This window comes from Equus caballus, chromosome 17, assembly GCF_041296265.1.
Source record: "Equus caballus isolate H_3958 breed thoroughbred chromosome 17, TB-T2T, whole genome shotgun sequence".
Taxonomy (NCBI): Eukaryota; Metazoa; Chordata; class Mammalia; order Perissodactyla; family Equidae; genus Equus; species Equus caballus.
This window is the reverse complement of record NC_091700.1, coordinates 87,768,751-87,781,498: the sequence shown is the minus strand read 5'-3', so window position 1 is coordinate 87,781,498 and position 12,748 is coordinate 87,768,751.

Here is a 12,748-nt window from a genome sequence, read left to right as displayed (position 1 = left end):
ACAAAAGACCACATATTATATGATTCCATTTAATGAAATGTTCAGAATGGGCCAATCTTTAGAGACAAAATAGATTAGCCGTTGCCTAAAGCTGGGGGATGGGGGCGCAGGGAGTGACAGCTAAGGGTATGGAATTTTTTTGAGTTGATGAAAATGTTCTAAAATGGATTATGTTTATGGCTGTGCAACTATGAATACACTAAAAACCATTGAATTGTACACTTTCAATGAGTGAATTGTATGGTATGTGAATTATATCTTTAGGTTTCCTATCTCAGTTTTTGATTATCCTGGCTGCCAGAAAATGCTTTTTTTGTATTTAGCCTCATTGTTTTTGCTCACTCTAACTAAAACTCATTCCCTCTTGTTTGGTTTTTTGGTACAGATAGAGAGCAGTAAAAAACTTCCTTATTAAACTTCCTGAATCCTAATTCCTCTAATACTCAGAGGTTATATTAAATTAGCTGTTTGGAGGAAACAATGTCAGTGCCTTTAACCTTTTCTCATAGGATCCATTTTCACACTGTTGTTCATCTTTGTGCCTCTCTTGTTGCTTCTTAACCACTCTAGGCCTCAGATTCTTCATCTGTAAAGTCAGAGTGTTGGACTAGACCTCAAAGACCCCTTCCAACTCTGAAGTTCTGTGAAGAATGTCAATATCCTTTGAGAAACCACGGACATCTAAAATAGAGATATTTTCTCAAGTCATTTTAGGTATAACTAATCAGTTATGAAAAGAATCTGGAAATGGATAGCCAAGTAGGTAAGTTTTAAAATCGGTGAACACAGCAAAAGACTAAGAGTCAGGAGACGATTTCCGCTTTTATGACTCATGGTGAAAATTTAGAGAAGTCACATGACCTCGTAATGCACATTTCATTTACGTAAAATTGACATCATATAAACTATATACTTTCCTCTAAGAGATGCTCCTGTTGACTGATTAAATGAGCAAATATTGTAATGCAAAGATTTTAACAATAGTTTATGTATAATTCAAAACAAAAACACTATCATTCAAAGATTTCTTTCCCTGGAAGAAAATTTATGTCACCTCAATTCTGTTATCCATTTCACTTTGGTCTTGTTTTCTTATCTTAAAACTTCATGAATATAGCGTAGTAAAATTTGAAGCAAACATGAAAGTAAAAGCTTAATGAAATCATGAAGGTTGTGAGCAAAGCTAAGAAGAACATAAAAAAAATAAAATATTTTCCTTCCAAATTTGGCCCTGTAAAAGTCTATGTTAATTGTAAATATTATTAAGCATATTTCTAGTTGACCCTTCCCCCCATTTCTATTGATTTCACTGTTGTCTTATCTTTCTGGTCAGATCTCAGAAACAAGAGGTCAAGGGACCATGTCTAATTTCTCTTTTGTAACACCTCAATGCCTATAACAATGCATGTAACTGGTATTTACTCAGTAAATACTAATGTCATTTGTTGCCTGGTAATGGAAGATGTTAAACTGCTAAATGTAAATATGACAATGAAAAGTTTGCAGTCCAGATAGAATTTTTTTGTGGGTCTAATGATTTCTAGGAATCCTAAAGCTAATTAGGCAATGACAAATAACTCATAATATTCATGACGTCGATTACATAATAATAAGACTTAGAAAACTGAACAACACCTACAGGAGTTTACACACCTAAGTGAGTGCTGATCTTCAAAGTAGGGAGACTATGTTTTTTCCAGTGATGGCACCATTGCTCAGAATGATATAGGCATTCCTCTGTTGGGAATTTTGTTCAGAGTCAAAGCTGATGGCAGTGAAAAGTGGTACAACCCTTTGGAAAATAGTTTACTATTCTCTTGTAAAGTTGAAAATAAACATACCGCATGACCTAGCAGTTTCTTTCCTGGGCACATTCTCTAGAAAAATACATGCACATGTGCACCAGGATAGAATAATGTTTATGACAGCATTCCTCATAGCCCCAAACTAGAAACAACCCAAAAAGTCATCTGCAATAAAATGGACAAATAAATTGTGGCATGTTCGTTTGATGGAATACAGGACTACAGCCAAACATTATGGATGAAATTCACAAACATGATGTGTAGTGAAAAAATCCAGATTCAAGATTTCATGTGATTGCTTCCATTTGTATAAAGTTTAAATTAGGCAAAAATATACTATATTTTTAGGGAAGCATGTGTAGATGGCAAAAAGCAAGAATTGATTGCCACAGGGACAATGTGGAGGGTTATGAGTGGGGAGGAGTGTGTGTGGGCCGAGGGATTTCTGGAGTGGGGCACTGTCCTATCTTCTGACTTAGGTGGTGGCTACTTTAGAATTTCAAAAAAAGTATTTCGAAATAATTATAGATTCACAGGAAGATGCACAGATAGTACAGGAGGTCCTGAATACCCTCACTAAATTTCCCCAATAGTTACATCTTAAATAATTATAGTCCAAATTGACACTGGTACAATGCCTGCGTCTAGTTCTACAGCATTTTGTCACACGTGTAGTTTCGAGTATCCACCACCGCCAACACCATACAGAACTAATCTGTTACCACAAAGATGTCCCTGTGCTGTCCATTTATAGTCACCGCCCACATCCTCTCCCCACCATCCATGGTCCCTGGCAACCAGAATCTACTTTCTACCTCTATAATTTCATCATTTCAAGAATGTTACATAAATGGAATTGTACAATATGAGATCTTTTGAGATTGGCTTTTTTCAATCAGTATAATGCCCTTGAGATCTACCCACATTGTTGTGCATGTGAATAGCTTGTTACTTTTTATTGCTTGGTAGTATTTCACTTTATAGATGTACCACAGTTTGTTGGGCCATTCATCTGTTCAAGGACATTTTAGTTGTTTCCAGTTGTTTGCTATTACAAAGAAAGCTGCTTTGAACATTTGTGCACAGATTTTTGTGTGGACATAAGTTTTCACTTTTCTGAGAGAACGCCCAGGAGTGCAATTGCTGGCTTGTCTGGTAATTGTGTGTTTAGTTTTATAAGAAACTACCAAAGTGTTTTCCAGAGTTGTTGTACCATTTTACATTCCCACCAGCATTGTCTGAGAATTCACTTTCTCTGAATCCTTGCCAGCATTTGGTCTTGGTGCCATTTCTAGTTTGCGCTATTTTGATAGGTGTGTAGCGATAGACCATCACGGCCCTAATTTGCATTTCCTCAGTGGTTAGCGATGTTGAACATCCCTGGAGCAGGGCAATGTTCTCTCTTCTGACTTAGGTAGTGGTTACTTTAGAATTGTTTATATCCTCGATACACAGCTCTGTGGTTGTTTCATATTTCACAACACAATAATTAAGAAAAGAAGGAGAAAGGAAGAGCACTGAGTTGAATATTTTGAGATATTATTCCCCTACATCCATTTTGAAAAATAAGACAACCACGAGTAAGGCACTGGAGTAACCTGGCTAGTAGCAGGTAGGGTAGGGAACAGGTGTGTCTGAGTGTGAAGCTTGTGTATTTCCACCTGACCACAGCACCTCTGTAAAACAGACTCCAAAAAACAAACCTCCTTCTAAAACAGACTGACATGGAATAGTTCAAACATGGAAAAAAATTCATTACGTGTATGCAAGGCATAGAGTTTCGTGTACTGCAAAGGGGAACATTCATGACAAAGTAGCATAGATGGGGCGGCTTGAACAACAGAAATGTACTGTCTCATAGTTCTGGAGGCTAGAAGTTCCAGGTCAAAGAGATTAGATTCCCATGTTTTAGAAAGAGCGTGAAGCAAAAAAAAAAAAAAAAAAATTTCTGCAGTCAATTTACAGTTCTCCAGAAATTTGAGCATTCAAGCTACGTTAGGTCTTCATCCCAGTCTCTTGGAATTTTAAGAATGTACTGCAAATGGTCATTCTTGCTCCTGCATGTTATAACAATTTTTTCTCTCATCCCCTTCACTCCCCTACTGTCTTTGACCTAGATACTATTCACTGAAATTACGCAGCACTGTTACAAGCATTTTACCTGTGTTAACCCTTTTAAGTCACATTACACAACGACCCAATGAAATAGGAGCCAATATTCCCATTTTACAGATGAGGAAATAAAAGCATAGAGAAATTGAATACCTACCCCTTGTTTCAGAGCTAATTACTGGAAAGCTAAGCTGTGAACCCAGGTGGTCTGGTTCCAGACCCTGTGTTCTTAGGCACTAAGCTGTACTATTTCTTAGAAAATTAAAACAACAAAAACAACAGTTACAATGACGTTTCACATAAACATCAGCAAAGCACTTTTTACAGTTCCTTGGCATATAGTAGGTGCTGTCTGAATGGTTTTTTCCCCAGCTTTATTGAGATACAGTTGACATATAGCATTGTGTGAGTTTAAGGTGTGCACTGTGATGATCTGATATATATAGATATATAGATATATATAGTCATGCGCCACACCAAGACATTTTGGTGGGTGAGGGACCACATATATGATGGTGGTCCCATAAGATTAGTAACATAGAGCCTGGGTGTGTAGTAGGCTGTAGCATCTAGGCTTGTATAAGTGCACTCTCTGGTGTTTGCACAGGACGAAATCGCCTAATGGTGCATTTCTCAGAAAGTATCCCACTCATTAAGTGACACATGACTGTATATTGTGAAATGATTACCACAATAAGGTTAGTTAACACATCCATCACCTCACATAGTAAACATCTTTTTTTCTTGTGGTGAAAACACTTAGGATCTACCCTCTTAGCAACTTTCAAGTATACAATACAGTATTGTTAACTACAGTCATTGTGCCATACATTAGATCCCTAGAACTTATAACTGGAAGTTTGTACCCTTTGAACAACATCACCTCATTTCCCCTACCCCCCTAGCCCTTGGCACTACAAGTTTACTTTCTGTTTCTATGAATTTGACGTTTTTAGATTCCACATATAAGATCACATGGTATTTGTCTTTCTTGCATGAATGTTATTTATCCTTTTTTTACTTCTAATATCCCCCCTCTTCCTTTGACTTGTTATTTTGTCAGATAGATAGAGTTGGGAGTCACAGAGTTAAAGATTACTACATTTATTTAGAAATTATGTAAACCTGGGCCGGCCCTGTGGCCGAGTGATTAAGTTTGCGCGTTCTGCTTAGGTGGCCCAGGGTTTCGCCGGCTCCGATCCTGGGCGCGGACATGGCACCGCTTGTCAAGCCATGCTGAGGCGGCATCCCACATGCCACAACTAGAATGACTCACAACTAAAAATATACAACTATGTACCGGGGGGCTTTGGGAAGAAGCAGTAAAAATAAAATCTTTAAAAAAAAATTATGTAAACCATTGAAGTTGGCCAGTTGTTGAAATTTTTCTGTTACTAGATTGATAAATGGCTCAAAAGATAAAATTTTCTTGAAGAGAATACACCATTTTCAACAATGTTGTAATATTTCACTTGATCTGAAGCTAGGCTTGGAAACATGCAGTAACATGAGCCCAGAGATGTCAATAGAATTTGCTTCAATTTCTGAATTCTGATATAGTTCTGAGTTTTGAAAAAAAATTTTGCCCCCAATTTTATCTTTGGAAAGTGAGATTTTCAGGTCATGGCCAGATTTTGGTAATCTTAACTCAAGGTTTATTGAAGATTAAACTGAGAATGCCTTCTGGAGATGGAGACCGTTAGATCTGGGATTTGATTTTTCCCTACTTACAAGCTAATAAGTGAGCTGTTGCTGTTTCATGAGTGCTGGCAATAGACAAAGATTCCTGGGGCTAAGATAAAGGACTTTATTAGCCATGGCAGAGCAAGCAGCATGAGTATCAGCACATTTGCTTTGGTTCTCTTTGCCCGTAAGTCTTATGGGGCCGATGCAATATGGCCCGGATGAATGCTATCCACACAGTGGGTTTGAGATGCAGCTGAGAAACACTGACCTTGGGGAATCCACCACTTTTAGAGCAAGTAGTAAGCAAGCTGCAGCTTGTCCCCAGAGAGATATTACCTCATCTTTCAAGTTTACCATCTGAATAAACAATCCTGTCCCAGAAAAAGAGCAGTAATGAGGAAAGCTTTAGTGAAGGCTGGGTTAGTGGCAAACCGACTATTAGCAGAGATTGGAAAAGCAGTGAGGAAATTCCTCCAGCAATCTTGGTGAATGGCTAGTGGCATAAGCGGCAGCATAACAATTTGCAAAACTGTTGTCTATAATAACTTGGAAGATAGGAAATGCTACTAATAAACTTTTGGATTTGGCTAAAGAAATCACCAAGCAGAATGTTAAAAATGTCAGTTTGTTGGTCCTAAATGTATATGAGAAGATATAGGAAGAGACAGATGAGGTCAAAATGCATCTGTTTAATTTGCAAGCAGAATTTAGAGAAAATACAAAGGATCCAAGATTTGCTGGGCTGGAAAATAAAAATTGTTTATTATTCCCAGTGTCCACAGCCAATGAGAGATTCTCAAAATGAAACGAAGCCTTAGGCCAAAGTTGAAATTAAGCGTATGGCTGTAATGTCATACGCAAGATCATCAAAAGATTTAAGGCAGTGCCAACTAGAATCTCTCAGTGGACAGAAAAGCATTGTCCCACTGCTGTCTGACTTATGAGCCAAAGTAGAAAGAGATCTGTCTCAAAAATGAACTGTAAAGGTGACTTTTGCCCCATGAGTAGACCTGATTCAGAGTTGTAGGAAATCCACAAAATTTTAAAGAACGTGTTGCTGGCAAAAGCATTGACAGCTTAGACTAAAAGGAACAGATATAGTTCAAAATGAAAAAATGACTTCTGAGCTCCCTACTCTTTAAAGGCAGGAGGCAGACTGAGAAAGCTACTCAGCCGCAAAATGGGCTATTTCTAACAGAAAGAAAAAGTTGTCTCAGAGGGCTGGGCCAAGAACCCAAAGAGTAGAGCCCAGAGGCTGCTAGAGAAATAGACTGGATGATTCCACACCGAGGGAGCGGCAATGGACCCTAATCAAGAAACTTTCTCTACTTCTGGTTTAGGGGAACCTGCCAATAGGTGTCTGGCTGTATTTCAGAATTGCCATGGAACAGTGATTTCTAGGTACCTCTCAAGCTCCCCTCTTGTGTAGGAGTATCTACTGTGGTTATTGCGTCTTACTAACATTCTGGGTGTGTGGGGGCAGAAAACTTGGCTTCTTATGTGTAGGTATCCAGATTGAGAGGCGCTGTACCTGAGGATACCCAGGGAGCCTCATTTGGACCTGATATAGATGAAGAGATCTTAGACTTTGAGTATGATGTCATAATTGGATGAGACATGTGGGATTCCTGGGGTGGGGGTGAGCATATTTTGCATACGAGAGGAAAATAAACAATTGCCGTCAGGTGGAAGATGATGGTAGCTTGAAAAAAAATGGGCATAATATTTTACCGGCTTTCCCAACAAGAAGTGGAGTTTATTGTTCCCCTCTTGAATGTGGACTGGTCTTATGATTTGTTTTGGCTTATGGAATGTGGCAGAACTGATGTCGTGTGGCTTCCTAGCCTAGGACTTGGGCAGTATTACAGCTTCAGCTCTCATCCTTTTGGAACGCTGCCCTACATGAAAAGTCCTTGTTGGCCTGCTGGAGACATGTGGCTCGGCCAAGACATAAAGGAGGACATTTTATCCCATTGACCATAGTTAAGCTGCTGGATAACTGCAGCCACATGAGTGACTCTAGCAGAAAACCTGATTGGTTTAGCCATCCAAATGACTGGCCTACAGAATCATAAATAACAACAGCAAAATAGCTGTGTTCAGCCTCTACATTTTGGTGTGGTTTGTTATGGTGACAACAGTAACTGATATATAATTTCTTGATGCAAATTCACCACAGGCATAAAATCCTTCCAGAAGAGCCTCCCAGTACAACTATTTTGGAAAACTGAAGTACTAAAAGTTGGGCATATATACTTTATTATTCAGTAGCTCTGCTCCCAGGTATACACAATAGAAATGCGCACATACAATCACCAAAAGACATGGAAAATAACGTATATAGCAGCATATTTGTAACAATCCCAAACTGGTAGCATTCAAATAATCCATCACAGAATGGCTAAATCAATTGTGATATAGTCATACAATAGAACGCTATGCAGAAAGAAAATGAAAAAAACTACTTCTATAAACAACCTCGGGGTAAATCATACAAAAATAATGTTAAGCTCAAAAGAAATCACATTGTATGATTAGCAGTTATGATATTGGACCTTTGCAGTGAAAGAGTGAGTAATGACTGGAAAATGGCCCATGTAGGGCTTCTGGGAGGCTGGTCATGTTCTATTCCTTGATATGGGTGGGGATGACAAATGTGGGTTCATTTTGTGATAACTCATTGAGCTGTAAACTTGCCATTTATGTACTTAGCTGTATGTGGATATAACTCAATACAAACATTTCCTTTAAAAAAAAGGATCTCAAGATTAATATGGGAATTTTCAGGAGGGGAGAATTTAGTTTTTTATGTAAAATCTAGGACTTTCTCATTTATGTATCCCAATGTCTTTGGGCAAGAACTTGCTTTCTTTTGTCAAATATTCTGTCTGTGACTTCTCTGATGACCCTTTAATACACTCTTTTCTCTCTTATACCTAAATTCTGTTTTTATTTTGATAATATTTATCAAGTATGATTAGCATCCTTTAATAATTTTTATATATTATGAATTTCAGGAGAAGAAAACACATTTGCTGTGGATGATTTTGTATAAAATTGTCTTGAGCAAAATTACTGGGGGAAAGGCACAGAAGATGAAGTCTAGCAATAGGCTGGGGCCTGATTATGAAACATCTTGAAGATATGCAAGGTTTTACGTTCTATTTTTATGCAATAATAAAAAATCAACAATCATTCTGTGTTTTATAAAGATAATGAGATACCTGTGTTTAAAATGACATAGTAAGAGAGTTTTTCTCCAGTCTCCTCTCTAAAAATACCTGGAAACAAAAATAAATAGAAAAGAGAATCCATATTAGAATAAACTAGGAGACAGCTGTAATGCTGAACCACAATGTATGAAGTAGGGTGGCCAAATTCAGTGAAGGTAATGCATGGGCTTGGATGTTAACAGAGAGTGGCTGGAGTGCAAATCTCTCAAAATGTCATCAGAGCAAAACCAATAATAGCTAATTTGGAACAAAGGGAAACACACGGACCCCCCATATTTGCTAGAAGCAGTTTGCCCATGAAGAGAAGTGGAGATGAGAGACTCTGGACTGTGGGCAGCACAGAAGTTAACAGTCTGGATTGCCTGGGGAAAAGTAGACACCAAAATAACAGAACAAAACAACCACCAAACAACAACCACCCCACCAACCAACCAACCAATAAAACACCTCACTCACGCAAAGCCCTGTGTCAGAGGAACCTAATTGGGATCCAGATACTCTGGAAGTTTCATCCCTCTCCCATAAAACTTCTGCAATTATTTGGTGTAAAAAGAACTGATCATTCAATGATGGCTAATACTAAAAGGAGTAATTTGTAACTTGTAACCTATAACAAACTGTGACAAATGATAGTTGTAACCAAACAAAGATCCTATAAGAAGAAATGAGGAAAGAAGGAAAACAAATGGCAGACAAAAAAAAAATACTCATTCAGAAATTATTACCTTAAAACAATTGAAAATTGTGGCCAAACATACGCACTATTAAACAACTGAAAATCAAAAGAATTAATCCTTGATTCAATTGTGTGTATAAAACAAGAGCTCAAAGAAGAAATATAGGATATTCAGGAAAAATATAGTAAGTCAACAGAAGGAGACGAAATGTAAACTAACAGATTTCAGGAAAGGAGGAAAACAAATATTTACTATTATAGAAATAAAAGTCTCACTAAAGCAGCTCAGAGGAGTGTCTGGATAACATTGAGAAAAGCAAACAAAATGTAATATAAATGAGCAAGTTTAAGAAGGATTAGAGAGAAATTGAGAGCTACGAAAGACAAAGGATAGCTAATGTATGCATAAGTGGTTATGTGAAAAAGAAAATTGAAAAAAGAGGACTGGAAAAATATTTAAAGGTATACTTGAGAAATATTTCCAAGAGTAAAAGAAGATTTGAATGTTCAGCGGTCCCAGAAAAGGAGAAACAAAACATTCCAGATATTTATTTATTTAGTAGATGTAGAAAACTTGAATTTGCAGTTGGAAAGGATCCATTTATCCAAGAAAAATTTGACAGACTGATCGACAGCAATACACATCTTAGTGAAGTCACTAGTCTACAAAGATGAAGCGAGAATCTCTGGCATTTTGGGAATGGGACTTAAGACACTTATAAGGCGGAAAATACCAGGCTGGCCTCTGATTATTCTACAGAACACTCAATGTTAGAAGACAATGGAGCTTTGTCCATAAAGCCTAGAGAAAGAAAAGTGTGACTCAAGCATTTTTACCTAGCTACAACGTTCAAATATAAAGCCAACATACAAATATTCTTGAATAATCAAGAATGCAGATAGCTTCTATGAGCCCTTCTTAAAGAAACCACTGTAATACAAGCTTCAGCCAAATAGAAGCTCTGTGGAAAAATTACAGTCTCAACACGAATCCTACTAGCAGGGTTAAGACTAAAACAGATCTCATTTAATGGTTGAGGAATGAAAAATAAAAGCTATACATTTTGACAATGTAGAAATGATGTAGCTATCAATATTTGGGAGGGTGAGGTTGTGAGAAGGTATGAGGTGATCTAAGTACTGCAATTTCAACGTTTAATGATAGAGGTACAAGAAATCATTGAAATCTGGTATGTCAATACATAGATATTGGGGCCAGCCTGGTGGCGCAGCGGTTAAGTTCGTACGTTCGGCTTCTCTGCGGCCCAGGGTTCGCCGGTTCGGATCCCTGGTGTGGACATGGCACTGCTTGTCAAACCACGCTGTGGCAGGCATTCCACATATAAAGTAGAGGAAGATGGGCACGGATGTTAGCTCAGGACTAGTCTTCCTCAGCAAAAAGAGGAGGATTGACTAACAGAAGTTAGCTCAGGGCTAATCTTCCTCAAAAAAAAAAAAAAAAAAGCATGCCCCCGCCCAAAATACATAGATATGTTTAAGGATAAGGGTAAATACTAAGAAAAAATATATAATTAACAAAACTAAGGTGATGGTGGGGCTATGGAAGAAAAAAGAAATATATTAATTTTACTATTGTTCATAATGGGAGTAATTGACACTGTCTAAAAATAGACAAATAAGTTGTATAGGATTATGGCTATAAAGAATGCTGTAACAATAATTCCCTCTAGGATTGAGAAATGGGTGCCTGGGAAGATAGGAGAAAGACATATTTTTTACTGTATACTCTGTATGTTTTGAATTTTGTACCATGCCCATCTATTAGGTACTAACAATTATAGAAAGAATAGAAAAATACACAATAATGAAAAAATCAAAATTATAATTCTGAATGTGACCATTAGAACAAAAACATCAAGTTTTCCAATTATTACAAAAAGCAAATACAAAAATCCAAGATGTAAAACAGGTAACTATGCATATATTTATCTGGATAGCATCTTCTTATCTTTTGATACAAGTAGCAGCACATACTTTTTACATGGATGTAGGCTTTATTGATTGACATTAGATTGGTGTAACTGCCCATCTTTATGTTGCAAAGTTTTTGCTTTACTTTGTTTTAGATATGTTTCTTATAGAGCAGATAGTTGGGTTTTGCTCAGTAATTCAATGAGTCCTTTTATTGTTGTTATTAGGTGAGACTAACGCACCTACATTTATTAACACGAGAGGTATGTTTGGTTTTAGTTCTGTTGGCCTATTTTATATTATTAATGTTTTCATTACCTTAAAAAAATATGCATCAAAAATAAATAGCTAGATTCTGTTTAATTATAATCTTGACTTTGGAAGAGCATAGTATCCTAAAGAAAAACTACACAAGCTTGCCATTCAAATTTTCTTTCCTAAAAGAGATTCTGAAAATAGCAAAGAACAAATGTGATTCCCTTCAGTTTCCAGGGACCTAATTGAGACATTCTAAGTCATCTGGGAAAAAGAGAAAGACTAAAGAGGGCTGGTGGCCTGCTCTGCATACCGTTTCTGCTAAGAGAATGGGGGTCAAGCTGTCTGCATAATTAAATCCAGGCACACTGTGAAAGCAAGAAGCAGGATTAAATAATGATAGAACAAAGTTTTATACGCCCCTATAATATGTTTGTTAAGTGAATGAAGGAAGGAGTAAATGCCCCTTTCAAGTATGCTTAAGTCTTGGATTGCTGGCTTTCAATTTAATGAAAGTAGAGTTGCACAGTCAGAAATGACTTTCAGAGAATAATGCCAATAGTAAGGAGCTTAACAATGGCTTATTGAATGGGCTCATATTCTTAGCATCTTTTATTCTTGTGTTTTATTATTATATTATTACATTTTATTGCAAGCGTTTAATAAATTCTCAATAAATACAGATTGAATGAATGAAAAAGAATATATCATTCTACAATTCTAATAACGTAACAATATATTTGGAATTACTCATTATTATTCTCACTTTACTGATAAGGAATGGTGACCTTGAGGTGTCAAGAGACTTGTCAAAGCTCTTACAGTTAAGAGGCAGCAGAACCTGGCTTAGAAACTGTGACATCAAATCCAATGCCCTTTTCTCAATACTACAACCATAATTTTCATTAGATTTTTTCTTGCTCCCTATTAATTATTTTAAATTCAAACTCCTCAGTCTAGTATTAAGGGTTCTCCATCATCTGGGTTAATCCTTCCTCTCCAGTCTTATCCCTACAGCTATCTTAGTGGACATCACGGCTGCCTTTCCA